Raw genomic sequence first — 27631 nt, 5'->3', positions numbered from 1 at the left:
AATTGACAAACAACGAGTGGCTGGTGATGTAGGAGGACAGCCAGAAGAAGGTGGTATAAGCCAAGCCCTTGGTGAGTGTTTTATATTCTTGTTTTATTTAATGCTTATAAGAAACTTATAAGGCAGATAATATTTTCATCTCCACATTTTAAATGGCAAAAACTGAAGTTTGAGGGGTTAAATAATTTATATAAGGTCATACTGAAAGGTCACACGCTGAAAATTGGAAAGTTTGGGACTTGGAATTGGAGCACTCTTATTGTAAAACCCAAGCTTTTCAGCACTGCTCAATATGGAGAGAGTGGATGTCCCAGCACTTGAGATTTTCAAGTTGGAAACTACTTGCCAGGAATGTGGCTCAGCAGATCTGTGCATTGGATCAAGTTATGCAACTGGGCTCCATATCCAAAAAGGTCTATTTCTGACCTCCAATTCTACAGACCTTTGATTGCTAGATCTCTCTTTTGTTGGCAGTCATTTCAATGCGCTTCCCCTCGGGGGACACTGCCAAGTCCAACAGCTCGTGCTATTGGGGTTTCATTCCTAAAGCTCAGGCTTGGAAATATGGTTCTCCTTCACAATTCTCTCAAATCTCCATTTCTTTACAAATTCCATTTTTTTCTCCCCTGCTGATGCCTCTTATTTTCTTTCTGCATCTTTCATGCATGATCCAACTTGGAAAAGCATTTTAGGATACAATTTGGTATCAAAGTTGCAACACAAATTAAAATCAGAGCTCATTAGTGTTTCTGTATCTAGGCTTATTTTTTCCTGTTGTGTGGAGGCTAATCTTTCTCTAAGCTGCTGCCTGAATCTCTAAACCCTGAAGATTTTTCCTTTCATCTGTCAACTGACCAGCCTTTGGATACTGAGGATATCAGTGTTTGTGACCAGGAAGGTGTGGCAGAGGGACTCTGGGGTGATAGTCTTCCGGCTGGCTGCCAACACAGCAGGTCAGTATCAGTGTTTATAAGCATCTGTGAGTTCAGACCCAGCCACCTTCACAGCTTTTCCAGCCACCTCTTTGCTCTGCTGATATCATCACGGTTGCTGTGGCACTGAAGTGAGGCTGTGATGCAATCCAGGTGGGTCTGAGGTTAAAAGCCTGCTCACATTACAAGCTGTGTAACCTTGGGCGGGTTATGCAACAGCTCTGATTTTAAATGTTCTAATCTGCAAAATGGATGCCTTAGGTTCCCTAAAAATAGATCCTGAGATAGGGATTTGCGCTTTCCGGAGAAACAGGTAAGAGAGTGAGAGAAGCAGCATAGGGAAGCGCATGCAAGAACATAGTTTGAAGTGAAGCCCAGCTTCAGTCTGATCTACAAAGGAGCCGTGGAATACAAATTGCAGAAGCTGTGGGCAGGGTGGAGCAGAGCTTGTGTCTCCCCGCCACAGTCAGTCACTGGCCACAGGCTGCGCGAGGGATGGGGGCGGTATAATTCTCAAGTCCCTCTGGAGCAGGTGGCTTCTAAACCTCTGCAGAAGGTTTCAGGGGGTAATTAATAGCTGAACAGAAGCTGGAGGATGGATACATCAATTAAACAGGTGGAAAGAATCCCAATGGTTTTTGCAACACTCATGTGATAGTAGAATTGGACAAGATAATATCTATAAAGGGATTAGGACAGGCCCTGCACATAACAAATATTCAATAAATGAAGCATAATTGGGCGGGGGTGTCTTTTCATTTAAGCTAATGGTTCTCAAACTTCAAAAAGATTCAAAATCACCCAAAAGGTTTGTTAAAGTACAGATTACTGGACACCATCTCCAGAGTTTCTGATTGGGAAGGTCTAGGGGAGGACCAGAGACTGCGTTTCTAGTAAGTTCCCAGGTGATGCTGATGCTGCTTATCTGGAGACTTGCACTTTGAGAATCACTAAGCAAATTAAAAGCATAAACAGGATTACAAAGGGGCTCATTTGTTACTCGGGACTCGGCTCCAGTCCCACACGCAGGCAGCCATCCCTCAATAGCTCAGACCCTCACACTCTCCTTTCTCTGCCACTTTGTAGCTGTTTTGTACCTGGTAATAGCTTATTTCATGTTGTATTCTGCCCGCAGTAGTGGCTTGAAGCCAGCTGGTACAGCTCATGAAAACCCATTATTAAATTTTCAGAAATTTTGCTAGCCGATTGTTAAACACAGCTATTATTATATAAACTTATATAAATTACATTAAATTATATAAACTTACAATTGAATAAATTATACTAAAAACAAAGGCAATAAATTCTCAAAACTCATCACTTCCTACCTATTTTACTATATTTTATTATTTTCTATGCTCTTGAGGCTATTCACTTACATCACTCTTGGTGAGTGCCAACTCTGCATTCAGTGACATCATGCTGGTGGTTTGAAACTGGCCATGGTGAGACTATTTATGATATGTTCTGAGAGCACATCCTTAACATCACCAGCGTGCTACTGCCAGATGGCTTCACACAGCTATAACCTAATTGGTCTGCAAGTTCCCTGAGGATCCTGAATGTGATTTAAAAAGCAGAAACTAGAGAAAAGTCCAGAGCACCAAGTAGGTGTTTAATCTGTATTCCTGGATGCGTTTGAGAGAACAGTCATTGGAAGCATAAATAAGATTTCTTAAGTTCATTGCAAATTATTTTAAGCTATTTATTACATTGCAAACCATTTACCCATTCAAATCACTGTCCTTGCAAGTCATAAACCTGGATTTTTCTCCTTTAAAATTGTTCCCATTCGGAATCTTCTCAAATTCAAAGTAGTTTTCCCCTCAGTCTGTCCCAATCAGCCCGATTAGAAGCTTCCTCTACTTTCATTTGTGTTGTCTCAGAGGAATGGCTAGGGCATCTCTTCAACCCAAGCAAAAGTGTTTTAGGGCAACTCTTCTGTGCCACAAACCTATACTTAGCATACTGGGGGAGTCATTGAGATGGAGAAGAGGAGTCATGGAGTGTATAAGGTGGAGACCGAAATACCTAGGGCAGGATATGCCAGAGAGGATAAGGGACTGCAGGCTATAAGGAGTTGGGGATTCGTTCCTTAGACTCAGTTATTGAGGATATATCATCAAAATACGGAAACTGAGATAGCAAAACCTGAAAAGCAATAGTATGCTTGATTTCCCGGTAATGTACCCTCTGTCTGGGTGTATTTCTGGCTCTGAATATTTGAATAAGGCACCATTGGCAACAAAGTGTAGCCCAAAAAACTGGAAATCTGGATTCTAGTCCTGGTTCTATTGCTAATACACTGGGTGACTTGGATCAAGTCGCTGACCTCCCTGAACTTCAATAGAACATGGAGATGGTCATGTCTGCTGTCCTCACAGTGCTGCTGGGCAGTCAACTAGAGAAATTGTCACTATGCTGTTATAGCTGGAATTAATGATCGGGGGCCCTCTATGGTCTTTAGACTCAAAGAATACTTATACATTAAGTGAATTTTCACTTGATGCATTTTCAGGTTGATGTTCCACTTTTTATCTTTATTTTGACTTTGTAACAAAACTCAGATTTATTATTAAAGGAAAGATTTCCTCCCTAAAAGAACATCAGGATCTGATGGCAATGTGGAAAAATATCCCATTGAGTCAGGAGAAATATCTGACAAATGATCAGGTCTTTGGATTTTGTGAACTATTTAATTGGAATTCTCAGTTCTCATTTGCTTGGTGTTGCATAGACACTCTCTGACATCAGGGGCTCTGCTGATGTTAGTATTTGGAGAGGCTGACAGAGCAAATGCATTTCTTCTTTTAACCCTCTTAAACAACTCTCTTTCCAGTTTCCACTGTTCCCATTTTCCACCAAGTCTCGCTCTGAGTCAAGGCTGCTTTCCCATTAAGATGTCTTTGGACACCATGTTTAGCTAAAATCATTGTTGCTATTCTGTTTTCCTACACTCTGCATACATTTACTCTTCTTCACTGAGCTCTGAAGTGTTCACTGTCTCTTGTCAACCTCACATCAACTCTTTAAAAAGGGCATTAGAGGTGACAATAACCCCAATTTGTAGATGGGGAAACTGAGGCCCAGAAAGGTGAAGTGGAGACCTGATGAAGCCAAATTTTATGCCCAGAACTCTTGACTCTCAATATATTGTTCTACACAGCCCCAGAAACATTGGGAATAGAGGGAAAGAGATGTCCTGAAAAGGATATGTCTTCAGTTTCCCTGGACAGTCTCTGCTAGTCAAGAATCTCCAGGAATTAAAGAATGTTCAGATTCAAGAAGGCTTTGGGAAAAGTCAAATCCAGTCCCAGTTGTTGTGGTGTGAGGAACAGCTCATCTTAGAGATAAAGGGAGAGGAGCAAGTACTTGTCTTACAGGAACAGCCCTAGTCTTTGTGGAGTGTCCTTAGCATTTCTATGAGACATGCAGGTCAATTATGGAACAAGGAGTAACCACTCGGTGGCCATTACTGCTCACATCTATCTGAGAAGGGAGAGGAAGTTCTGGGAAGGCCAATACCAGCTGGATGGTGATACATCATTTGGAAATGAGCTATGAGGTACCAGAGAGGGAGGCTGCAGCTTTACAGTAGTAAAGGCGGGAGCACGCTTAAGGCGATTGAGGATGTAAACTGGCCAAGAGCCCTCAGGACCCAGTCCTAGTGGCAGAAGATGATTACTGAGTACACTTGACTTGAGAAAAGCAGGGCCACCTCCTCCCCATGCCAACATGGAGCATGGCAGCAGAACCAATCACAGCATCTTAGCATCTTAGAGTTGGAAATATCCTTAGGGATGAACTGAGCCAATCCTTCCATTTAAAGATGGGGAGTGATTTGCAAGGAACTCAGTAAAATCCAAGTGGTTGTCTCTCCCATCCAAGGCAGTGACCAACATAAGGCTCATTATCTGAGAGGGACTGGAGACAAGAAGAAATGTATATCTCCAGAGACTTCTCGTTTCTTACCCCACTCTTGCCTCCTTCAGAGAGCTGGCTAAGGAACAGGAATAACAGTGAAGGATCTCTGAATCTACTTCTGAATAAACAAGACAAACACTCCAGCTGGAAGTGTTACAACCTTGTTTCCACATCTGACTTTTATCTGTACAGAGTGAGTGCCTACTGTGTGCCAGGCATGGTGTGTGGAGTAGAGACCACAAATATGAGGCAGAACCTACACTGAGGAACCCAGCACCCAGGAGACAGAAAGTAAAGACAACTTGTTCATAGCCTGGGGTCACATTTTCTATCTGGAAAGTCTTTTGGGTGGGTGGTTGCCAGAGACTGGAACTTGATCACCACATCACCCAATCCAGTTACCCAGCACCAAAGAATAGGGATCACAAACTCACTCCCCTCTTCTCCTTCTCTGCTCCCATCTTACGCAGGGTGTGGTTGTTTCCAGTGCCAGGGTGGATAGTAGAGGAGTGTCAATCCAAGGTCTGGATCCAGTCCTGAATGCTGGCAACTGTCATGACCTGTCTATCTAAAGCAGGGCCTTTCTTCTCGCTCATCTCAATTGCTTCTTGAGGGCTTCCCAGCCCCTGTAGTTCTCCTGCTGAGACCCAGGGGAGATTGTTTCCAAAGGAGAAAGGGGTGGGCATAGCATGTGAGAAGGCTGAGATGGTAATTACAATGATAATAACAATCTTGATAAGCTACCATATTGCGTTATTACTGAAGCCAAGCAGGATGCTCACTGCTTCTCAGACATTTCCTATAACTTCATGACAACACTATGAGATGAGTATGATTATCCATCACCAATTTGCTAGTGAGGGAACTGAGGCAGAGAGAAGTTCAGTAACCTGCCCAAAGCCACCAAGTTAGGAAGCAGCAGGTCAGGTTTTGATCAACCTGAAACCCAGCTTCAGAATCATGAGCTATAGAGGTGCTCTTTAGTGTCTGAATATTCACTAGAATGAGTTGCAAAATTTTTACCCCAAATTCATTTCTAAATTGAAAAGCTACCTCAGCAAATTCAGCAAAAGCATTTCAGTTGCAGGTGAGTCTGTGCAGAGAGGATGCAGCGTGCCCCGCAGTTGTATTTCAGCTGTTCTTGTAGGAGGGCATTCTGAGCACTGGTTGTTTAAATGTGCTGGGCATCATCCCCACTGTGTCTCCACACTTTTCCAGGGGTCTAGCCCTTTGTGACCTCCTATGTTTGCCTCTTCTGGGCTCTGGGAATCCTACCAACTTGTGTCCAATTTGCAGAGGATCTTTACAATCTTTAACATATTAGTTCATTGTTTATTTACACTACAGTCATAATGGCTGTGTAAAATGAAATTAATTCACATCTGATACTGTGCAATATCAATCCATTCTGCCTACAAATATAATTGTTTCATTAAATCTTAAATAATTAGATAATTGGTTTTTAAAATTCTTTATATTATGCAGTTAAAAAGGTTTTTGGGTGGCATATCTGGCTTTTTTAATGGGCTGGGCTGGGAATGCATTATTGTTCTCCTCACTTAGAAAAGTGGAATGTAGATTCCCACTAAACAGAAGTCACCATCCACTACCTTCTGGATTAGATTCAGACGATGAGAGATGCCTGCATTTACCCAGCATATAAGAGTCATCCCTTTCCAAAAAAAACAAGAAAATTCCTAAAAAACTCTGGGTTGGGTCTGGCTGCACATCTATGAGTGACTCATGTGTGGGTGGGAAAATCAGTTTTCTGAGAAATCCCACAGAAGTGTCGTCCTGGACCCTGAACCCAGGGTACAGAGGTCTCAAAAACAGCAGCTGTTACTATTTCTTACAGGAAACAGCCGGTGATTAATGCCACCCCATCTGTCCCCTCTGTTACTTGTAGTGAGATAATCCATGTTGAACAGTTCTCCATGATTCCCCACCTGTGGATACACCACTTCACAACTGTTCTCACGTCATTTTATGCTTAGGTATTTTGTTTACCTTGGGAAAGAGAAGATCAGGGGGAGACATGGGAGTGGTCTGCTCTTACCTGAAGGGTACTTGTATGGAAGAGGGATCTGGGGAGTTTGTGTTGCTTTCGGAGGTCTAGGACTGGAAGTCACAGAGAGGCAGCTCTCAGTTCTACGCAGGGACACCATTGCTAGGCAGAAAGGGCCCTGTTGAGAGGTGGAAACCTGTCTACGGTGTCAGAACGGCACCAGAGATGTCGGCACCAGGTGGGGAAATGATCTTTGTGATGGGATCATAGAGTGTAACAAAAAGGGTCTTGATGGTCTCATCTAATCTATCATTATATACATGTAGAAACCAGGAGCTGGTGAAGATAAGTAGCCTACCTGGGGTCACACAGTGAGTCAGAAAAGGGTCAGAACTAAAACGCTTGTCTCCTATTTCCTTATCTACAATACACTTTTTTCATAACACTAAGGGCTGAGTTTTTTCTCTCCTCCCATGTGATTCCATGATTCTAAGGCTTTGAGTCTGGTGAATTCTCAGTGGGATGCTTGAGAGTAGAGACTGTGCCCTTTAAATCCTGTGATCCCCCCAGGCTCTGGATATAGAGGCTCCACAGGGACTTGGACATAATTTACTCATAGCTCCCCAAATACCACAGCAGATTTTCTTCCCTGTAGTGCAGGGATTTCAAACTGAAACGCTTGCAGGGGCCAAGCCAGTGGGATGACTGAGTTAGGAAAGCAGTCTGATAAATAAATGGCATGCAATAGGATATATTGGAACATATGAAGAAGCCATTTGGTGTAAAACTAATTGGGCCTGACCTTGTTTTATTTTTCCAAAAGGGGCCAGTAGCCTCTGTTCATCCATTGTATATCCGCTTTAAGCAATTAACATATCCCAAAGACAAGAACAGTGCCCTTAAGATATAGATGCAACTTCCCACACATTGGCATTTCCTTAAGGATAAGCACTTCTCCCTAGGCTAGGAATTGATTGCTGCACTCATCCTGTGACCACCCAACTCGAGACCACAGCCATGACCATGGAGACAGCAGAACTGATACCCACTGTGTCCATCAATCGCCATGCCAACAGGTCAATGTTGTGGCTATTGTAAAAGGGACATTGCAATCACATGTGGTACATGCTCTTTGATGGTATATAATCACTCTGTACGCCCCACTTCTTTGGAGTGCTCCATTTCTTCATGAAAGGACTCTCCCAGGCTATATGGTCCTCAAAGCTTGGCTCATCATAAACTCACCCCAATTTTGATTTATAGATTGGTTATGGATTACTTGCGTCGACAAGGTGCAGAATAGCGAGGAGCAGTGAGCACTGCACTGGTGCCTCACATGTGGGTACAGCTGTGTAGGCTGTGGTGGATGAGGCTGAGGAGGGAAGCAGGCCTGGTGTGGCCAGATCTTTGAAGATTCTGCTTCTCTTAAGGCCTTCACATCAAGTCTTCTGATTAAGTGTGTCACACACACACACTCTTTGCAGGCCAAGCAGTACACGCCCCTGTGCCAGATTTGGTCTGTGGACCATCAGTTTGTAATCTCTGTCCTAGTCCCATTTGGCAAATGCTGAGGCACTATCTCTGGGAGGGCAAAGAAATGGGCTGTGAAGCCCAAATAATAGTGAATTAATATTAATTGTTGTTTGGCTCTTTGGTCAAGATGGGTCATCTTTTTGGTGACCAGTAACCTTGTTCACTCTCCTTGTGGAGAAGTTGCCTATGTCAATATAAAGAAAGCAAGTCATCTTTAACCTCTCTCACACTTTGATGCATTGCATTTCACTTCTCAGTGGCAGCCTAAATTAATGCATGAAGCTTTGATGAATGTACAAATATTTACCCAAAATGCAGATACAGCAGAAAATAAAGGAAGGGGTAATAAATCACCTTTTCCTTAAGCAAACATATCTCTAAATCTGTCACACAATAGCCAGCCCTTCTATTATTTATTATGCACTGTGCAACGCAGCCTGAGTGTCTGCTGCGACTCCTTGGAGGGAACGAGAGGTAGCAGCGGGCTGGCAGTAGCAGGAAGGGGTTGGGTGGTTCACCTCTGCATGCTTTGGAGAAGGAAGCAGGTGTCTCTGAGTCAGCCTAGCCCTAAACATTTTCTGCCATGCTGGGGGCGGGTTGCCAGAATGGGTGCTGAGCAAATGCCCTTGGGGGCTTCCAGAATTGACCCCAAGCCCAGGAGTATCCAGGTGAGGCCATTCTCTTGGCAAATCCAGGCCACACACATATCCACCTTGGTTCTTGTTCACAGCAAAAGGCTCTGAGTGTGGGAAGGGTCTGGGCTGGGACTCATCAGTGTCTGCTGGCACTGGCTTCCTGGACTTTCTCTCCCAGTAGCTCCAGCTTTTCTCTCAATGATGTGCATCCACGGGGAGTCTTGAGAGTGGGGAGGATGGAGGGGCAGGGAGCAAACCAGACTCTTCATTTAGTCCCACCACACGGAACAATGCTTCTGGATCCTTGGAGCTGCAGTGTGGATGGGATTTTAAATTTGCTATCTGCAGGACAGTGCAATTAGAGGGGCTCCCTAGCCTGCATGGCTCCCCGCTGGGTCTGAGAAGGACGCCACTGCCCTCTGTGAAGTGGCTGTCATCCCTGGGGCTGTGTACCCCAGGACCCCTTGCTCATAGGTGTCCATGTTCACCGTCTGGATTCAGCAGGGCCCGAAACCACTGTCAGAGCCTCTGCACTGCTGTTTGCCAGCCCCGTGATGTGGGAAAGACACAGAAACCTGCAGAACTTGAGTTTCTTTCTCTACAGGGTGGGATTTATTTAAAACAATATCCTCTCTGCCTCACAAGTCTGTTGTGAGGTGAATTGTGTGTAAAATGGAGTATATTGCCATGAGCTTTCAGAATACACAATTGAAAGGTGGCACACTTGTTTCCTATTGCTGCGGTAACAAACTACCACAAATTTAGCAGCTTAAAACCACACAAATGTATTATCTTACAGTTCTGAAAGCCAGAAGTCAAAACGAGTCTCACTGGCTAAAATTAAAGTGTCAGCAGAGAACAGATTATTTGTTGCCGTGCGTTAGGAACAAGATGGGGAGAGTGGGGGTAGGAAGGCAAATGTGGCTGGTTATAAGAGGAAAACACAAGACATCCTTGTGGGGACAGAATTATTCCATGTCTTGACTATGATGGGAGATACACAAGCTCACATATATAATAAAATTGTCTAGAATTAAATATGCACACACTCAAAGACAGATGAATACAAGTGAAATGGAAAATCTGAATAAGATCAGTGGATTGTATCAATGTCAATATCCTGGTTGTGATATCATACTGTAGTTTTGCAAGATGTTACCATTGGGAAAATTGGGTAATGGGTACATGAGGTCTCTCTATATTATTTCTTTATAGTAATAAAATTTGAGGGGGAGAAATCTAGAAGTTTAACAATAAGAGATCAGTTCATTAAATATGTTTTTTATTAAAAGTATAATAAACCTTCACAATGTTGTTTACAAGACATTTCTATTATAGTAAGAACACTTAAAATGAGACTTAGCCTTTAAAAAATTGTTTTGTGCACTATATAGGATTATCAACTCTGGGTACGAAATTGTACAACAGATCTCATTCATCTTGCATAACTGAAACTTTATACCTACTGAGTTGCAACTCTCCATTTCCCATCCCCCAGACCCTGGCAACCACCATTCTACTGTCTGTTTCCATGAGTTTGACTATTTTAGATACCTCAAATAAGTGGAATCCTACAGTATTTGTTCTTCTGTCATTAGCTTATTTCACTTAGCATAATGTTCTCAAGGTTTATCCATGTTGTCAGAAATGGCAAGATTTCCTTCTTTTGTGAGGCTATGTATTGTATGTATGTACATTGTATGTATACATGTATTGTATTCCACATTTTCTTTATCCATTCATCCCTTGAAGGAAATTAAAGTTGTTTCCATGTCTCGGCTATTGGAATACTGCTGCAATGAACATAGGAGTGCAAGTATCTTTTCATGATCCTGACTTCAATTCTTTTGGATATGTGGGAGATCAAAATTTGGCCACCCTGAAATATGTCCCTTTACCTTGATTATTTTCTCTGACAGACATTTGACCTCCCCCACTAACATCCTAAAGGAATTTAACTCTGGATATGGACAGACTGGCAGGGTCCTCACTAAGCCCATTCTTTTCCAAGTTCTGTTTACCAAATATTTACGTTTGTAAAGGTATCTCCCTCTGTGTAGTGGGAAGAGAGGGGGATGACTTTATCTGTGAAAACTCTTATCAGAATGGAAGGAGAGGACTTAAATCTACATACTCTTGATTACTGTGATTTCTATCTCTCTGGCCACGTTCTCTATAGGTGGCCCTGCAAAGAATTGTCTGACAAACATTTACATGTCCCTCTCCATGTGAATTGTCTTCTTCCCCTCTGAAATCCCAAACCACTACCACCCCCAACATCCTCCTTTGTCTTTAGCTAAAGATAGTATTTAAGATGAGAATCACCGCTATTGTGTTGAGAAACTCAGTTTCCCGGGTTTCTCCTACGTATACATGTTATTAAACTTGGTATTATTTCCTCCTGCTAACCTGTCTTTTAATTATTTGGCCAGCCATAAGAACCTTAAGGGAAAGGGCAGAGGGGGAAGTTCTATGTTTCATTTTTTGAGGAACCTTCATACTGTTTTCCACAGTGGCTACACCATTTACCATTCCCACCAACAGTATACAAAAATTCCAATTTCTCTACATCCTTGCCAATTTTTGTTATCTTTTTTTTTTTATAATGGGCATCCTAACAGGTGTGAGGTGATGTCTCATTGTGATTTTGATTTGCTTTTCCCTAACAATTAGTGATGTTGAAAATCTTCTCATAAACCTGTTGCTATTTGTATGTCTTCTTTGGAGACATGTCTATTCAACCTCTTTGCCCCTTTTTAAATTGGATTATTTGCTTTTATGCATTGAGTTGTAGGAGTTCCTTACATAGTTGAGAGATTAACCCTTTATCAGATATATGGTTTGCAAATGTTTTCTTCCATTCCATGGGTTGCCTTTTCACTCTGTTAATTATTTCCTTTGCTGTGCAGAAATTTTTCAGTTTGATGTAATCTCACTTGTATAGTTTTGCTTTTGTTGTGTTGGGGAAGAGGGAGAATCCCCCTCCGCCCTTTCTCTTAAGGTTCTTATGGCTGGCCAAATAATTAAAAGACACGTTAGCAGGAGAAAATAATATCAAGATTAATAACATGTATACATGGGAGAAACCGGGAAACTGAGTTTCTCAACAAAATGGCAGAGATTCTCGTCTTAAATCCTGTCTTCAGCTAAAGACAAAGGAGGATGTTGGGGGTGGGGAGGGAGACAGAAATCACAGTAATCAAGGGTGTGTAGATTTAAGGCCTTATCCTCCACACTGAAAAGAGTCTTCACAGATAAGGCCATCCCCCCACTTCCCAATACAGAGAGGGAGATACCTTTACAAATAGAGATATTTGGTAAACAGAACTTTGTTAAGAATGGGCTTAGCAAGGACCATGCCAGTCTGTATATACCAGAGTTAAATTCCTTTAGGCAGTTTGGAGGAGTTCAAATGTCCGTCAGAGAAAATAATCAAGTTAAAGAGATATGTTTCAGGATGGCCAATTTTGATCTCCCATAGTTCCCTGTGCTTTTGGTGTCATATGTAAGAAATCATTGCCAAGACCAATGTGGTCATGGAAAATACTCAAACTAAAATATTAAGTGGAAAATAAGTAAGCTGAATCAGGCTAAATAACATAATATTAGAATGGAAAGAGATTAGAAAGAATTTACCTCAAAATATTATATGATATAATACCTAACATATATGGTCTATTCCATATATATGAACAGAAAATAGATTAGAAAGAAATTATGTAATTACACTGAAATATTACACAAAAGTGTTTATAGAATTTACAAGTGGTTATGGGATTACGGGTAATTATTTTTATTTTATATTACCTGTATTTTTCAAATTTCCTTTGGAAAAGCTTCAGACTACTTTGGTCTTACTCCTCTGGCTGGAATATCCAGTAAAATGTTTAATAGACGTGGTAAGAGTGGACATCCTTGTCTTGTTCCTGACTTAGGGGAAAAGTGTTCAGTTTTTATCTTCAGGTTTGATGCTAGCTGTAGATTTGTTGTATATGCCCATTGTCAGATGGAGGAAGTTCCCTTCCTCCTAATTTGCTCAGAGTTTTGTCTGGTTTCCATTACTGAAAGCCAAAAGTCATCATAGAGTATTCGTAAACATTGTACAAAATAATCAATCCACGTAAAGTACTTAACACATATATGTTAGTGGGATAATGAAAAGGAGGAGGAGGAGGACAAAGGACTTATCTAAGCCAGGCTGCAGGGAACCAGTGGATCTGGGGAAAGGACTCCAGGCTTCTCTGATTTAAAACCTAATATTGTTCTATAGCTCAGAGTCACAGAACTGGCCTCTGAGGAAAACACAAACAAATAAACAAACTCTCAAGACTCAGGTTTAAAAATCTGACTCCAAAAAAAACCATCCAATCTGAAGCTTGTGAACTAAACTTCCTAAGGGAGATGCTCTCCCCTCTCGCTTTGTGGATGACTTGGGTGGAAATGCTTGTGGGACGGGTACCGCACCCCTGCAAAAAGCCAATGTCTTTCCCCTAAACCTTTCTTAACTGCATAGTATTGAAGGAGCAGGGAGGAAGGGAGGGAATGTGTTGTTAGAAAGGGGAGGGAAAGAAGGGAGAGGACTGGGAAAGAAAAGATGGGGAGAGGAAAGAAAAAATAGGAGAGGCAGGTGGAAGGGCAGGCACGTGGGCATGGACGGGCTGAGCTGTCATCACTGTGGAGATGAGATGGAGGCAACTGAACAACACACTGAAAGGGCAAAATGGCCAAAAGAAGTTGAAATCTTTTTTTTTTTCATTTTTCTTTTCTTTTCTACCTGTAGATTCTTTTTTTTTTTTTCTATTGAGGTAGAAATCCTTTTCTGAAATGACACAGTCTGTACTTTCACTTCTATTGTACACTGGGAGTTCAATTTCTGGAGGGGAAAAGGCCGATAAATGAGTACACTTCCCCAGGCCGGGTGGAGGAAGAAGGAAGAAAAAGACACCTGTCTCTTCTAATTCTCTGCTCAGAGACAGTGTGCAGATTTTAAACGTCCAGGTCTAACTTCAGGCAGAGAGACTTTTGTCCCAACCCCAGCCAAAGGCTTGCATCTTGCAAGTCAAAGGAAACGAGGTTCTGAGAGGGATTTCACAGAAGGGCTTAAGGTTTAGGTTCTGAATTGAGGCCTGGAATCCAGGAGGGATATTTTTGCATTGTTCATCCCTTCCCACTTATTAAGCTGAACAATGCAGAATTGCTGGTTTTGTAACTCAAAAATGGTCAAACAGGGGGCCTGCCCGGTGGCATAATGGTTAAGTTCATGTGCTCTGCTTCGCTGGCCCGGAGTTCACTGGCCCGGTTCCCGGGTGCGGACCTACACACTGCTCATCAAGCCATGCTGTGGCGGGCGTCCCACATACAAAATAGAGGAAGGTGGGCACAGATGTTAGCTCAGGGACAATCTTCCTCAGCAAAAAAGGAAAATTGACAATGAATGTTAGCTTAGGGTCAATCTTCCTCCCCCAAAAAAGAAAAAAAAAGTCAAATATTATCAGTTTCATATCGTTCAAACTAATAATTTGCAAGTTTTCTTCTCTCACAAGTATCATGTATTAATTACTTCAACAGTGTTTATTTTTTACCTACCATGTGCTGGGCACATAAAACTAGGATTTTTTCAGGATCCTGTATTCAGTTCCATTATATAAAGAACAGTTTTGGGACTTTTTTTTGACATTTTTCTAGTGCTTACTCCACCTTAAAACCTGTGACCTGTTTAGACTGTATATTTGCAGATGTTTTACCATCTGTATTTTCATCTGTATTTAACACCATGCCTTTGTTTTCTTGCTTCCCAATAACTCCCACCTTTCTTTATTCCCTTTGTCCATTCAAGTCCTCTTCATATTTCAAGACTCAGAACAAATGCTACTTATCTCATAAAATTTTCTCCAAACCTCCATAGTTGCAGTTAATTTCTCCCTCTCCACGTTGTTACAGCACTTTTAGAATGTCAGGCAATGATACAGCAACAGTAACACAGTGCGTAATACATATGTATTCACTCTGGTAGAAGGTAAATGCCTTGAGGATGGAGGATTCTTCATGCTTTTACTCATCTCAGGGCTTACAGTGGGCCAGGCATGGGTAATAAGCACTCAAAGAAATGTTTGAGAGGGAGACATTCTGTTCAGTTCAGCAAACAGGCATGACCTCTTCCACATTTAAGACTTCATTCCAAGGAGATAATCAGTCAAGGGCTCAAAGACAAGGGTTTTCACTGCAGAATTGCTTATAATAGTGAAAAACTGTATTGTAAACCCGTTGTATCTACAATGGAATATGAAAATAAAAGGAATGATATCTCTCTGTACCAATGGACATCAAAATATCTTCCATGTTGCATTCATTCTCAGGTTGTATGTTGTTACAAGATGGTGTACCATCTTGGCTTTGACTGGCCCATGTGCCCATGCTTGAACTATGGCCAGGGAATTAATTGTTCTGATTTGTCAGGCTTCAATCATATGCCTGTAGAAGCAACCCAACTCAAAGTGTATTTAATTTGCTATATTCATCTACATTTCCTGCCTGGCCCACATAGATCATGGAGCTTGGTACATGGAGTGGATACAATGGCATGCTGCTCGTATCCCCCTCAGGACTAAAGGACTTATTCCCCTAGTGGTTGGGAGTGCTGCTGGCTTTCTTTCCTCAGCTTTTCAGAAAGTGCCAGTGGCAATAGAAAGCTGCCTTCTACTAAATCATGCTCCCTTACTGGGGCAGCTTGCACCTAGTGATTGGTACAGAAGTATAAAGGCCTGATTCCTTTTTTAGTAACTTAGGATAGCTCTAAGGGTCTTTCCAGCTTCGGAGCTCCCCATGGCCTTTACTGAGACTACATGCCAACCCAACTGCTTTTTCTGCCTGATACTGCTTCCTTCTTTTTACTTCCACAGGTGTTGATCGTAAGAGCATTCAACAATAAACTTCCTACATCTCAGGGTCTGTTTCCTGAGAAACCTATAACAGTACCCCTTCTCTAGGTTCTACCTCACAGTATTTTTATGATTATTAAATATTATTATTCTAATTCATATATTTAAAAAATTGTCCTGGGGGGATATAAATACATTGTCTGAGGTTATACAAAGATGAACCAGTGGACCTAGGGTACAATCTCAAGCAGTCTCACCATTCACTCCTTCGGTGTTCATATCCTTTGTAAAATTTTCTATACACTTTTACATCCAACTCCAGTGCAATGAACTCTTGTTCTCCTCTATTCTCCCTTGACCTGGGTCATGCTACCATTATAGAACTCACTGTTTTGCCTGGGAATTACCCGTGTGTATGTGTGTGTGTGTCCCTGTCCATGAGACCTTCCCTAGCTCATGGACCATCTCTTTATCCTTCACAGTTACAGCCATATAACTGAGTAAATATGTGTTGAGTAACTGGATGAATACATGGCATAGCAGGAGATTAGACCTGTATCTTTGTGGAGCACCTGGCACCTTGGGAATCTTGGGGAACAAAACTAACAACTCTTCCAAATAGAAACAATGTGAGGCCTAGGTATTGGATGGCTGAGACAGCACAGGAACCATAAGTTCTCAGAGGATGAATTTGACTGAAACTGTGGGCATCTGCTCTCCCATCCAAATGGTAGTTTTAGTTCTTCTACAGCTGGTAAATCTTGACATAGAGATAGCTCTTTGCTTTATTGATACAAGTAGGAAATTGAAGTTTATTTTCTTCCATTGCCAGTAAAAAACATTTCAAAACCCATAGCAGGGATGACTTGAAGATAGCAGAAAGAAGAGAGTATGCAATTGAAGCCATATATTTGGCAAGGACATGGGCACCACCAAGGCTGTGGTAGGCAGAGTTTCTAATATGAGCCCCCAAAGATGGCCTGCTTTAATCTTCAGAACAAGCTATCTTTCCTTTGATTATGCTGTTATATGGCACAGCTGAATTGAAGGTAAGGTGATTGTCAAGGTGGATCTGACCTAATCATATGAACCCTTAATAGCAGAGACTATTCTCTAGCTGATGGCTAGAGAAGCTAGAAGAGGAAGACAGAAAAGGAAGTCAGAGAGATTCAGAATATGAGAAGGACTTGACACGGCATTGCTGGTTTGAGGATGGGGTGGGCCAGGTAAGGAGGAATGTGGGCAGCCTCTAGAAAGCCCAAGCTATTTATTGTAAAGTTGGAAATCTGAGGCCCAGAGGGTGGCAGGTTACGGAGTGGTGGAGAGCAGGCTCCCTCCCCCATGTATTCCAGATCTAGGCTCTTTTTACACTAATGGCATGGGAGGAAAGGAGGAAATGTAGCTGGGAGGTTAGGAGAATAAACTCCAGAAGCAGCCACGACTGAAATGAAGTCTTGGTTCTGTTACTGAGCCTCAGGTTCCTCAACAGTAAAATGAAAAGATAATGGAGTCAACTTCATGAAGTTGTTTTGACATTCTAATGAGTGAATGTTTATAAAACTCTTTGCATGGTGCCATAGGATGTGACAAATATTATTAGTTGTGAGGCTTGTTATTGATACTGCTATTATTTCTACCACACTTCCTATTGATCAGTTCACTAACCAAACCAAACACATATAAAACAAAACAAAGAAGTTAAAATAGAGAGGTTAAAAAAGGCTGGTCCAGTGGAAAAATCTTGGTCCACTGTGATAAAAGTCAGGAATTCTAGTCTAGTCTAAAGCAAGTTCAAGTCTAAAGCAAGTTTTTTACTTTTCTTCATCTGTAAATTTCTTCATCTATAAAATGGAATCAACCTAATAAGACTGTTGTAAGAGTAAATAAAATAGTCCAGGTACAACACTTAGCATAACACTTGATGTAGAGGAAATGTTCAATAACTAGTAAAGTAGTGGCAGTAATAGTAACTGTCATCATTGTCCATCCCTCATCATCACTCTCATCCTCTTGTTCTATGAAGTGAGCTCTCTGGACTTCATTGTTTTTTTCACTTTTAAAATGGAGATAATATTCTTGGTTTCAACTCTAAGAACTGGCATGAGAATCCAACCAGATAGTGGGAAAGGAAATCACACCTTTCTATATAAAAGTGGAGGACGTAATTGATTTGGGGGCATGGATAGATCCCCTACTTTCTGCTGAGTAGACCAAGTGCAGTCCTTTGGTATTGCTAGTACAAGGCCACATTAATGCCTTTGATGCTCCGGTAAACCCAACCTGAACTACGCCGAAGTACAGGACTACATGGGTCCCTGTACTTCGGGAATCTAGCTGGGAAGATAGGAAAGGATAGGAGATGCCTTCTACTTAGTCTTGTGAGTAATTCCAGATGGGTCTGGATTCACAGATTAAAAATTCAATGGTCTGATCACTTTAAACGAGGAGAACCAATAGATCCAGGGTACTGGCTATGGAAGACTAAACCAGTTCTGTCCTCCCACTCAACCCAAGGACATGGACCAGCTATGATCCAGGAAGATGCCACCGTCACTGGCATGACTTTGTTTCATTTGGGTTTATAGCATCGTATTACTCTTTTCTGTATATCTTAATTTATTACCAAACCAGAAAACACCAGGCTATTTTAGTCAGCTAGAAAGAACAGCTTCCATATTCCTTTATAAAGCTCCTGATTCCAAATTGTCCAGCTTGAATAGTTTTAGTATTTAAAATCAATTTGTTATCCAGAAAAGCAGCCCAGAATATTCCTCAGAAATGGATTTTAGAGGCTTATAAATATTATCTATAAACTTATCAGCACATAATGATATTATCAGCATACAGAATGAATATGCCAATTTGCATGAAATTGAGTAATAGGCTTATAAAAGGAGAAAATAAAAGTGGACTCAGAATGGACCGTACTGGCTTCCTGCTGTGAATGGTCCATTGATTCAGCAATGCCCCATCAAAAAGAACAGTCTCTTGACTGCTTCAGAGTGTGCCCACCGCAGGGCCACATTGTTGGATCATCAGCACTATGTGATTTGCTTAGCGATAGCTGGTGTCTAGCACATGCAAACACATTCCTTGATCCACCGAGCATTCAGCTTGCCAGTTTGCCATGGTCCTGGGCCAAAGCAAGTTCCTTATTAAAAACCCAAACAAAAGAAATGTTTAGATGAAGGGGCCAACTGTCAATTCTGCCTGATGTTGCAAACCCACAGCACCTCCACCGTAGCGCTGCACGCAGTTTTATCTTTGAGACATACATTCTAATACATTCTAAAAGAGTATCTTGAGTTTCTGGGTTTGTTTGGAGCACTTTTCTGAAGGGGAAATTTTGATCTCATATATGAGGAAAGAGTGAGACAGGTGTAGAACCCAATACAACCTCAAAAAATCTTGAAACTATTTCCATGAAGACTCCCCCACCTGCCACATGGCAAAGTCAGGTGCTGAAATTCAAACTTCAAAGCCTCCTTGTCTGTTGGATCACAATAAACAGTTGTGTTATATTCCCTTTTTCAATATGAGACTTCCTAGATCTGATTCATTTAGCCCTAGCACTTACACAAAGAGCCAGGAATTTCAGACCCACATGTACCCTCAAAAATCATCCTACTGCACTCCTCTTGTTTACAAAGGAGGAAACTGAGACCTGGGGATAAGAGATGTTTTGCTTATGGTTTGATTGTGAGGTAGCAGCCAAACCAAGCCTTAAACCTAGATCTTATTCTGAATCCAGACCTCCTCCATTATACCTATCACACCTGGTCTCTCTATTTACCACATGGATAAGTCATTTGATTTTCTGAGCCCCAGTTTTCTTACCTATAAAATGAGATGATATTCTTTGCCATGTCAGTTTCACAGGGATGATGGAAGGGCCTATGCAGACAAGAAATGAGATATTTTATAAAATATTAGGAGTCGTATTAGAATAAGAGATTATTAAGTAGGGTTATCTTTCTAGCAAATAGGATCCTCTCAAGGGAGAAGTCATGTTTTATTCCCTCCAGTATGTCCAGAACTGAGGCCAGTGGTGGCTGAGTGAATGGATAGGTGAATTAAATTGATGTGGACCCCTCGCTGGGACTAGCCTAAGGTTCTTATGTCCAGACAGTTATCAGGTGTTCCCTGCTGGGCAGCACACAGGAGTGAGGTGGTTTCCATGGTAATCTCAGGAAGAGGTTAGTGAATGTTATGGAATGCTTAGTTCATCAGCTAGTTCATAGAGATTAACCAAAGATTATCCCTAACCAGTTCTGGTCAGTATCTATTACTTTTGAAACACTCAAAGCCCTCATTTAAGACGGCATTAGCTATTCTCACAGCAGCATGACAGGAGAAATCACCATTGTTTCATTCTTTTATTTATATATTTTTATTGAAAAACTGAGTTATGGTAGTGAGATGAAGAAGGCTGCGTATAGAACTGAGAAGGGTTGCTTCAGCGCTGAGTGTCACATAAACAGTTTTCTTCATAGGCCTTTTAAGAGTTGGCAGCTACCAAAGCACTGACGTGGCTGCAGCCCAATATGCAATTTCTCCCTTTCCAGAAATGTGGGAGGAAAACTTGAGTGATCAGCCAAGTCGCCGGAAGGACCAAGGAGTTCCCCAGGATCTCCCAGGTAAAATGTACGTGTCTAATGAAGTTAACTGAAATGCTGTCAGCCTCAGCTGTGTTAATTGAGCTGCCTGTCCGGAATGATTAGTCGCTGGGCCTCTCTTCCCCTTTTTAGGGGAAGCTGTCTCCAGTTCTCTCCTAGGAGCTCCACCTCTTTAGCTTAAGACTTTGATGACTTTTGAAGCAGAAGTCCCCTGAAGGAACAACATTTGAAGCTGTCATCAATCACATGTAGTTGAGCATGCGTGCTTTTCAGTTTCCACTCAGGGAGAAAAAGGCTCCAGACTAGGAGACTGAAGAGGTCCCCTGCAAACTCTCTGATCTATAGTAACAGCGATTATAGTCTCTTACATCCGCTGATGTCCAGGCCTGCGCCAATCGTTTTTACATGCGCTCTCTTGTTTAACCTCGCAGCCACCCCAGAAGGAGATACTATTCATGTTCCCATTTTACAGAGAAGAAAACTGAAGCTTAAAGATTGGAAGCAACATGCCCGAGGTCACACAGCAAGAAAGCAATGGAGCAGGGATGGGAGACTGGCAGCTCTTACCCTAGGGTTTATGCTCCTAACCACCACACTTCTCTACGTCTGTGGCCTTTGCAATTTCTGTGAATCCTTATTCCTAAGGCCCAGGTGGGATGGATGCTAAAGGATCAGGAGGCAGCCTCCTCCAGGGTTTGGGTCCCCTTGGTTGACCTGGCTTTTGTGATGTCCTCGACCTCTCACAAATCTACGTACTGGGCATATTGCTTTCTCCTCTCTTCTTGCTTTTCACATGCTGATCCCTCTGTTAGGAACACATTCCTTGCCCCAAAATTCATCCCTTAACCCATCTCCCACCCAGTTGCCTGACCAACTCTTACTAATCCTCTGTGTGCCAAGTAGATGTCGCTTTCTCTGCATGGCTCACCGTACACCTCCTGCCTGGTTACGTGCTGTCTCACTGTGCTCCAACACTCAGAGATGGAGGGTTGCACAATTCCCCTTGGCACGACTTGGCATTGTAGTGTATGGAAAAGGTGACTCCCGGAGTTGGTGACACTGCAGCTTTGCACATCATAGCCCAATTACAAGATAGTAAATGTCTATTTATCACTCTTGGTCCATAAACTCTGAGATGGCTGGACCGTACCTGCCCCATTGGGCAGATGTTCCAAGTACATTTGTTCCATGAATAAATGATTCATTCGACCATAATGTCATAGCTGGAATTCATCCCCCTGACCTCATCAGCTTATATCACTGCTCAGCTAAGAAGCAACACTTCTGACTGGTGATGTTGAGGGTTTGTATTGCTTATGGGCAGAAACGTGTATGCTAAATATCTTTACAGCTCAGAGATAATATTCAGAACCCCAGGACCACCTGCATATGGCTCCCAGAGACTAGTCTTGGGATGAGGGGTCTGAGATGCCAAGGGAAAGAAGTTTCAGATTTGTGGTCCCTTCCAGTGTTGGCACTAAGGTGGTGCTGGCTTTGCAGACTGTGCCTCTCTCACCTCATGTGCTGCCCTTCATTGTAACATCCCAACTTGGATGCCATTTACACACTTCACTTGGTATGGCTGGACTGCTCACTGTAAGACAAAAATAGTTGCTACCTGGGTACTTTCAGCCAAACTTTGAGAAAGCCTCACACTGATGCTCCTGCTACACCAGCAGGCCGGGCAGAGCTCATTAAGTTGCCCTGTACCGCGATCAGAGTGGACAAGCCAGCAGTCACGGGAGCAATCAGCTTAGAGAGTGAAAGGCCAAATCAGAGGGTCTCTGTGTCCACTGGCTTTACCTGAGGCCTGACGGTGTACCTGAGAGGTGGGGTGGGGGACTTTCCCACAAATGACCTGTTGAGAAATGAGAACTTGAGTACACATCACAATGAGCGTGCCCACCTTGGTCAGACGGACACAGCGTGTTCAGCCTTGACTTCCCAGAGCCGTGCCCTCGGCCAGCAAATGGAGACTATTCAAGGTAAGTTTGTGGAGCTGAATCTTGTAGTAAAGCCTCCTAAATAGTGGAAACACAATATAAAACCTAGTCTTGTCATTCCTCAGAAGGAAGAAACCTTGGGAGGATATGGAAATGAATAGTCAAAAATTATTAGCTCTTCCCAGTTTCCAAGGTACATTAACATGAGAAGTGTTGCAAAGGCTGATCTACCCCCACATCTGGGGCAGAATTCTACCTGCCCCATTTGGGGCTCTATAAAAATAATAAGCTCACCCATATAGAGGGTTTATTATGTGCCAGGTGCTCTGCCTGACACTTTAAATGCCTTTTCTCATTTAATCTTCGCGATAACCACATGAATAGGACACTTAATGGCCCCATTTTACAAATGAGGAGACCAAGACCCAGAGAGGTTAAGTTACCAAAGCCCTATAGCCAATAGTGGCAGAACGAGTGCTTGAACCCAAAATCTTCAGAAAACTTTGTTGAACGTAAGAATGGATTAGCACGTGCTTTAGATTCATATTTTTATTTCTCTATTTTCAATGACTTTCATTTTCCTCCATGGATAAAGGGAAAGACCAACAGCCAGCACTAACTTCAACCTTTTTGTTCAGCAGAATAGTCGGTGAGGTCCTGCGAGGTCCCTCCCGGGTTACTCCTGTCTCCCAGGCAAGACAACCAGCGAGGGGCTTTGTAAAGCGCAGCGCTTAAGCCTCAATGCACAGAGAAGGATTAAATGACGAGGGCGGCCTCGTCTCTCTCTGGCTGACTCAATTTTTGGCATGGCCTTGGGAACCGGAAAGAATTCTGTGCGAGAGGGTGCAGCAAGCAGGGGATGCCACTGAACAGCTTCACAGCTCTCATAGAGCCTGCTCTCTTTTGTTTCATTTTGTTTGAAGGGCCATGAGTTTTTGAAATGCCAAGACACCTGTACGCAGGTGGAAGTGATGAGTTGTGGGTTTCAAAGCTGACCAGAAATGGACTTTGAATCACTTATTCTGCTTACCCACCTCAAGAGGAAAAGAGACTGTTGACTATTTACGATGGCTACGTGACATGTGCTGCTCCTGGCTATAGGCATCTGCGCAGCATCCGTGCAGCCTGAGAGGCCTGCTAACACCCCAGTCCCTTTTAAGTGGCTCATCACAGGGGTGTAAAGACATCACAGTGTATGCTTATGGGTTAGCTTCCATGGCATGTTTGCCCCAGACTGAAAGGTAGTGTGGGAGATCAAGATTTGGCCACCCTGAAATCTATCACTTTATCTTGATTGTTTTCTCTGAGGGACATTTGACCTCCCCCACTAACTGCCTAAAGAATTTGACATAGTAACTCCTTCCTGGAACAGATCTTCTATCTGATGGCTGTAATATAATGTAAAATAGATGTTACAATAGAAAAAGCATCAACAAGCCCATCTTGTGTCTCTGGCCACATTCTCTGGATGGCCCTGCAAGGAGTTGCCAGACAAACATTTACATTTATAAGGGAAATCTCCATTTGTAAAGGTATCTCCCTCTCTGTATTGGAAAGAGGGGGGATGGCCTCATTTCTAGAGACTTATCAGTGTGGAAGGTGAGGCCTTAAATCTGCATAATAACCTTACTCTTGTTTACTGTGCTTTAGAGGTAATCTCCTGTAACTGACTCCCCCCACCCCCAAAATCCTCCTTTGTCATTGGCTGAACATGATATTTAAGACGAGAGTCTCTGCTATTGTGTTGAAACGCAATGTCCCTGCTTTCTCCCATGTATACATGTTATTAAACTTGGTATTATTTTCTCCTGCTAACCTGTCTTGTTAATTATTTGGCCAGCCATAAGAACCTTAAGGGAAAGGGCAGAGAGGGATTCCTCCTCTTCCCCCAACAGTAGCATTTACTTAAGGGTCACAGTCAGGAGTGTAGCAGGAAAGAGAAAGTGGATTTTATCTTGATTCAGTTTACAAAGGAGATGATAATAAGAAATAATAATGACAAGTAGTATTTATTAAGTGCTTACTCATATAGCCAGGCGCTATATGATGAGTGTTTTAAACACGATATAGTATTTAATCTTCATAACAGCTGCGGTAAGGCAGTATTATTGCCCACCTCTTAACTAGAACTCAGACCTATTGGGCAGTCAGCAAAAGCTTTCCTTAACCTGCTGGTTTCTCCACACACTGCTGGGCACGTGTATTCAGGGAAATGGTTGCATTTTTAAAAGAGCCTTTATTGTAACTGCTCTTTCTTGGAATGGGAAGTGTTGTCTGCCAAGGACAATTCACTCTCCTTCGTGCTTTTCTTCTGAAACCAGACCCTGCCCCCCGAGTGCTGATGAGCAACTACTGACTCAGGAGCCAGAGCTATAAAAATGAAAACGTGCTCAATACAAAGCAATCCGTTAACATGCGGTATCACACCATTTGCAAAACACCTTTAGACTAATTTTTCCCCACTAATGGGGCAAGTGGACTGTAAGCTGTGAATTGAGGAAGAAGAATATAAGGACAGCCTGGCAGCACCGATATTTCACTGGAACTGAATTACTACTTAGCTTGCCAGGTAATGTAATTAAAATATAGAAAACCCAAGTCATTTATTTTACATAGCAGATTTTAAAGGTACATTTGTTAGATGCTGCCTAAATCCTCTCTCTTTATGTGAGGGGAGGTGGCATTTGAAGTTTATGCTCAGCTTCAAGTAAAGCTACAGATTCGTTAACAAACAAAGAGCTGAAGGCATGAATGAAGATGGCAGAGGCGGTTTATAAAGAATTAAGAAAAAGTAATAAGCATAGCTGTTCTAGAGATAACTGCATGAGAAGAAGACTTGGCCCCATGGAGGAAAATTACTTAGGTTAATTCAGTTGATGTAAAATACTGCTCTGAAAAGAATTAGTCATGCTGTTGCCTAGTACTGAGTGTTATGCTGTTCTATAAATATAAAACATATATGTCACTTCTTATATATGTGTGTATGTAACATATATATATACATTTGTACATATATGTTTGTATGCATATTTTGTATATATACATACATGTATAAATATATATAATACATAAATATATATATAGATACATAGTACAGATATTTACTAATGACTGCAAAATCTATAGAAATGATTTCTCTCCCTCCCCTACTTTCAGTTTCTGGATGCTCAGATCATCGCAATGACTCTTGCCATTACTGCCCATGTAGGACATTGTGACAATAATGGGGACCCAGGTTACGGTTACAGGGTGTTCTGAGTATCCCCGGTTTATTTGAGTTGGGGGACCTCAGTTTAACAAAACAGGAATTCAGGAAGAAGTTTGACATGGTTGGAGAAAGGAGGTTTTATTAACTAAAGCAGATGAACCAGCTGTGATATTTTCTCTGCTGCCAGGTTACCATGCGAGGTGCCTGTGGAAGCTTTTTTACTGCAGAAGGAAATGGCAGACCCGCCTCTTCCAGCACCACTCACATGCTTTCACCAGCCCTCGCCGTTGCTTCATTCTGTCTTCCTCTTGTCCATCCAAGGTAGCAGCTCCGTGTCCTCAAACTGACTCAGAGCCCCTCCCAGGGCTCCTTGTTTCCTGGCTCTCACAACCCTGACCCGATCTCTACTTTGCCACCAGAGTGATTTGCCTGATAAACCTCTTTTACCACATTACTTCTCTTTCAGAAACTGATTTAATTTTTTTTTTTTAATTTCCCACTGCAATGCCAATGAAGGTAGGAAAAAAAAAGATGAAAACTTAAGGTTACTACCATGGAAAGAGAATACAAATGTTGGGTTGATTTTCCACTAGGAGATGGCAAATGGGATGAGGCTGGGAGAAAGATGCACCTCATGTGAATCAGGAGCTGTATGCCATTAGGGAGAGGGACAGGCTGGGGCTGAGTCCACGTACTGTCCCCCAAGGTTTCAGCACTGAGCCAGCTGCTGACCCAGCATATGCACTTACGGTCGACATTGCTATTTTTGTTGTAAAACAAGATTATACATACTATTTTGAAATTTCTTTTTTGAGGAAATAAGACTTTTAAGCACAAAAAAAGGATAACAAAAGAGAAGAATTCCAGCATAGTGGGTTTTTGATACTCTGGTAGGTGAATTATTGTTTCAACTCTTCACTCTCTTCCTAGTGATAGAATTATACTTTCATACCCTTGCCCTGTAACTTTGCAGTGTCCTCCTGCTGTGCATGTACTTTTATACCACCTGACTGTTTACCTGTGTGACCTGTTTGTGCCGATGGGATGTTAGCAGAGAACATGCAGACGGCAAGTTGAACAGTGCTTGTGCAAACGGTCCTGCTTTCTTGCACCTCTGATGTCGCCATGAAAAGAGGACACCTTGGTAGTCTGCTGGTTCCAGGAAGAGGACGAAGAGGATAAGAAACACGTGGAGCAGAGCCCAACCAACCCATGAATCCATGAGAGTAAATGGGTGTTATTTTAAGCCACTATATTTAAGAGTGGTTTGTTATACTGAACTTTTGTGGTAATAGCTAACTGATATAGATACCATGCCTATTAGAAAAGAGGATAATAAGTGGCAGTTCACTGTCATATTCCAAATCAAATCTTATTAACAGTATCTCCTCTGAAGAGTCAAATGATCCATAAGAACTTTAAGTGTCATCTTTTTCTCTCTTCTGTTCCTCTAATTTTACACCAGTTCTGTGTTAGCATGTCCCCGTGACATGGAGGCAGTGATTGCAAAGGAGACAAAACTATTGTGATTTTCAATGGAGTGACTACCTACGAAAGAATCAGATGTACTTTGAGAGAGTTCAGCAAGGTGGCTAATTACGAACTAAATAAAATTAATAGCTTTTATATAGAACTGATAATGCCAATTAAAAGATATAATAGGTAAAACAATCTCATACACAAGAGAAAACATAAAAATAAACTACCTAGAAATAAAATTAAAATGAAATGTGCATAACCTACATGATGGAAAGTATACAGTTTTATTGAAAGTCTTAAAGAATATTGTAATCATCGTACACAATCAGTTTCATACCATGTAAGAAAAATTTGTAAAGGTGATGATTCATACCAAATTAATTAATAGGTCAAATAGAATCCTAGTAAGGTTGTCCCAGTAAGGTTGATATTTTTTAAAGTGGTAAAATTATTAAAAACTTCATCTGGAAAATTAAAC

The 27631-nt window shown here is 42.0% G+C and overlaps 1 long non-coding RNA gene across 2 annotated transcripts; it reads left to right on the top strand.

The window, feature by feature from the left end:
• On the top strand, positions 1 to 27428 carry LOC147912932 (uncharacterized). 2 transcript variants are annotated; one of them, XR_015549537.1, is made up of 4 exons: positions 1 to 71; positions 760 to 953; positions 20473 to 20551; positions 26648 to 27428. It is a non-coding gene; the product is annotated as an uncharacterized LOC147912932 (long non-coding RNA). The 2 variants fall into 2 exon arrangements; XR_015549536.1 differs by lacking the exon at positions 26648 to 27428 and having other exon boundaries at positions 20473 to 22694.
• Positions 27429 to 27631: the final 203 nt, after the last annotated feature.

The sequence above is a fragment of the Ceratotherium simum genome, chromosome 33 (assembly GCF_057802395.1).
Source record: "Ceratotherium simum simum isolate JZ-2026a chromosome 33, ASM5780239v1, whole genome shotgun sequence".
NCBI lineage: Eukaryota > Metazoa > Chordata > Mammalia > Perissodactyla > Rhinocerotidae > Ceratotherium > Ceratotherium simum.
This window is presented reverse-complemented; position numbering and strand designations above follow the sequence as displayed.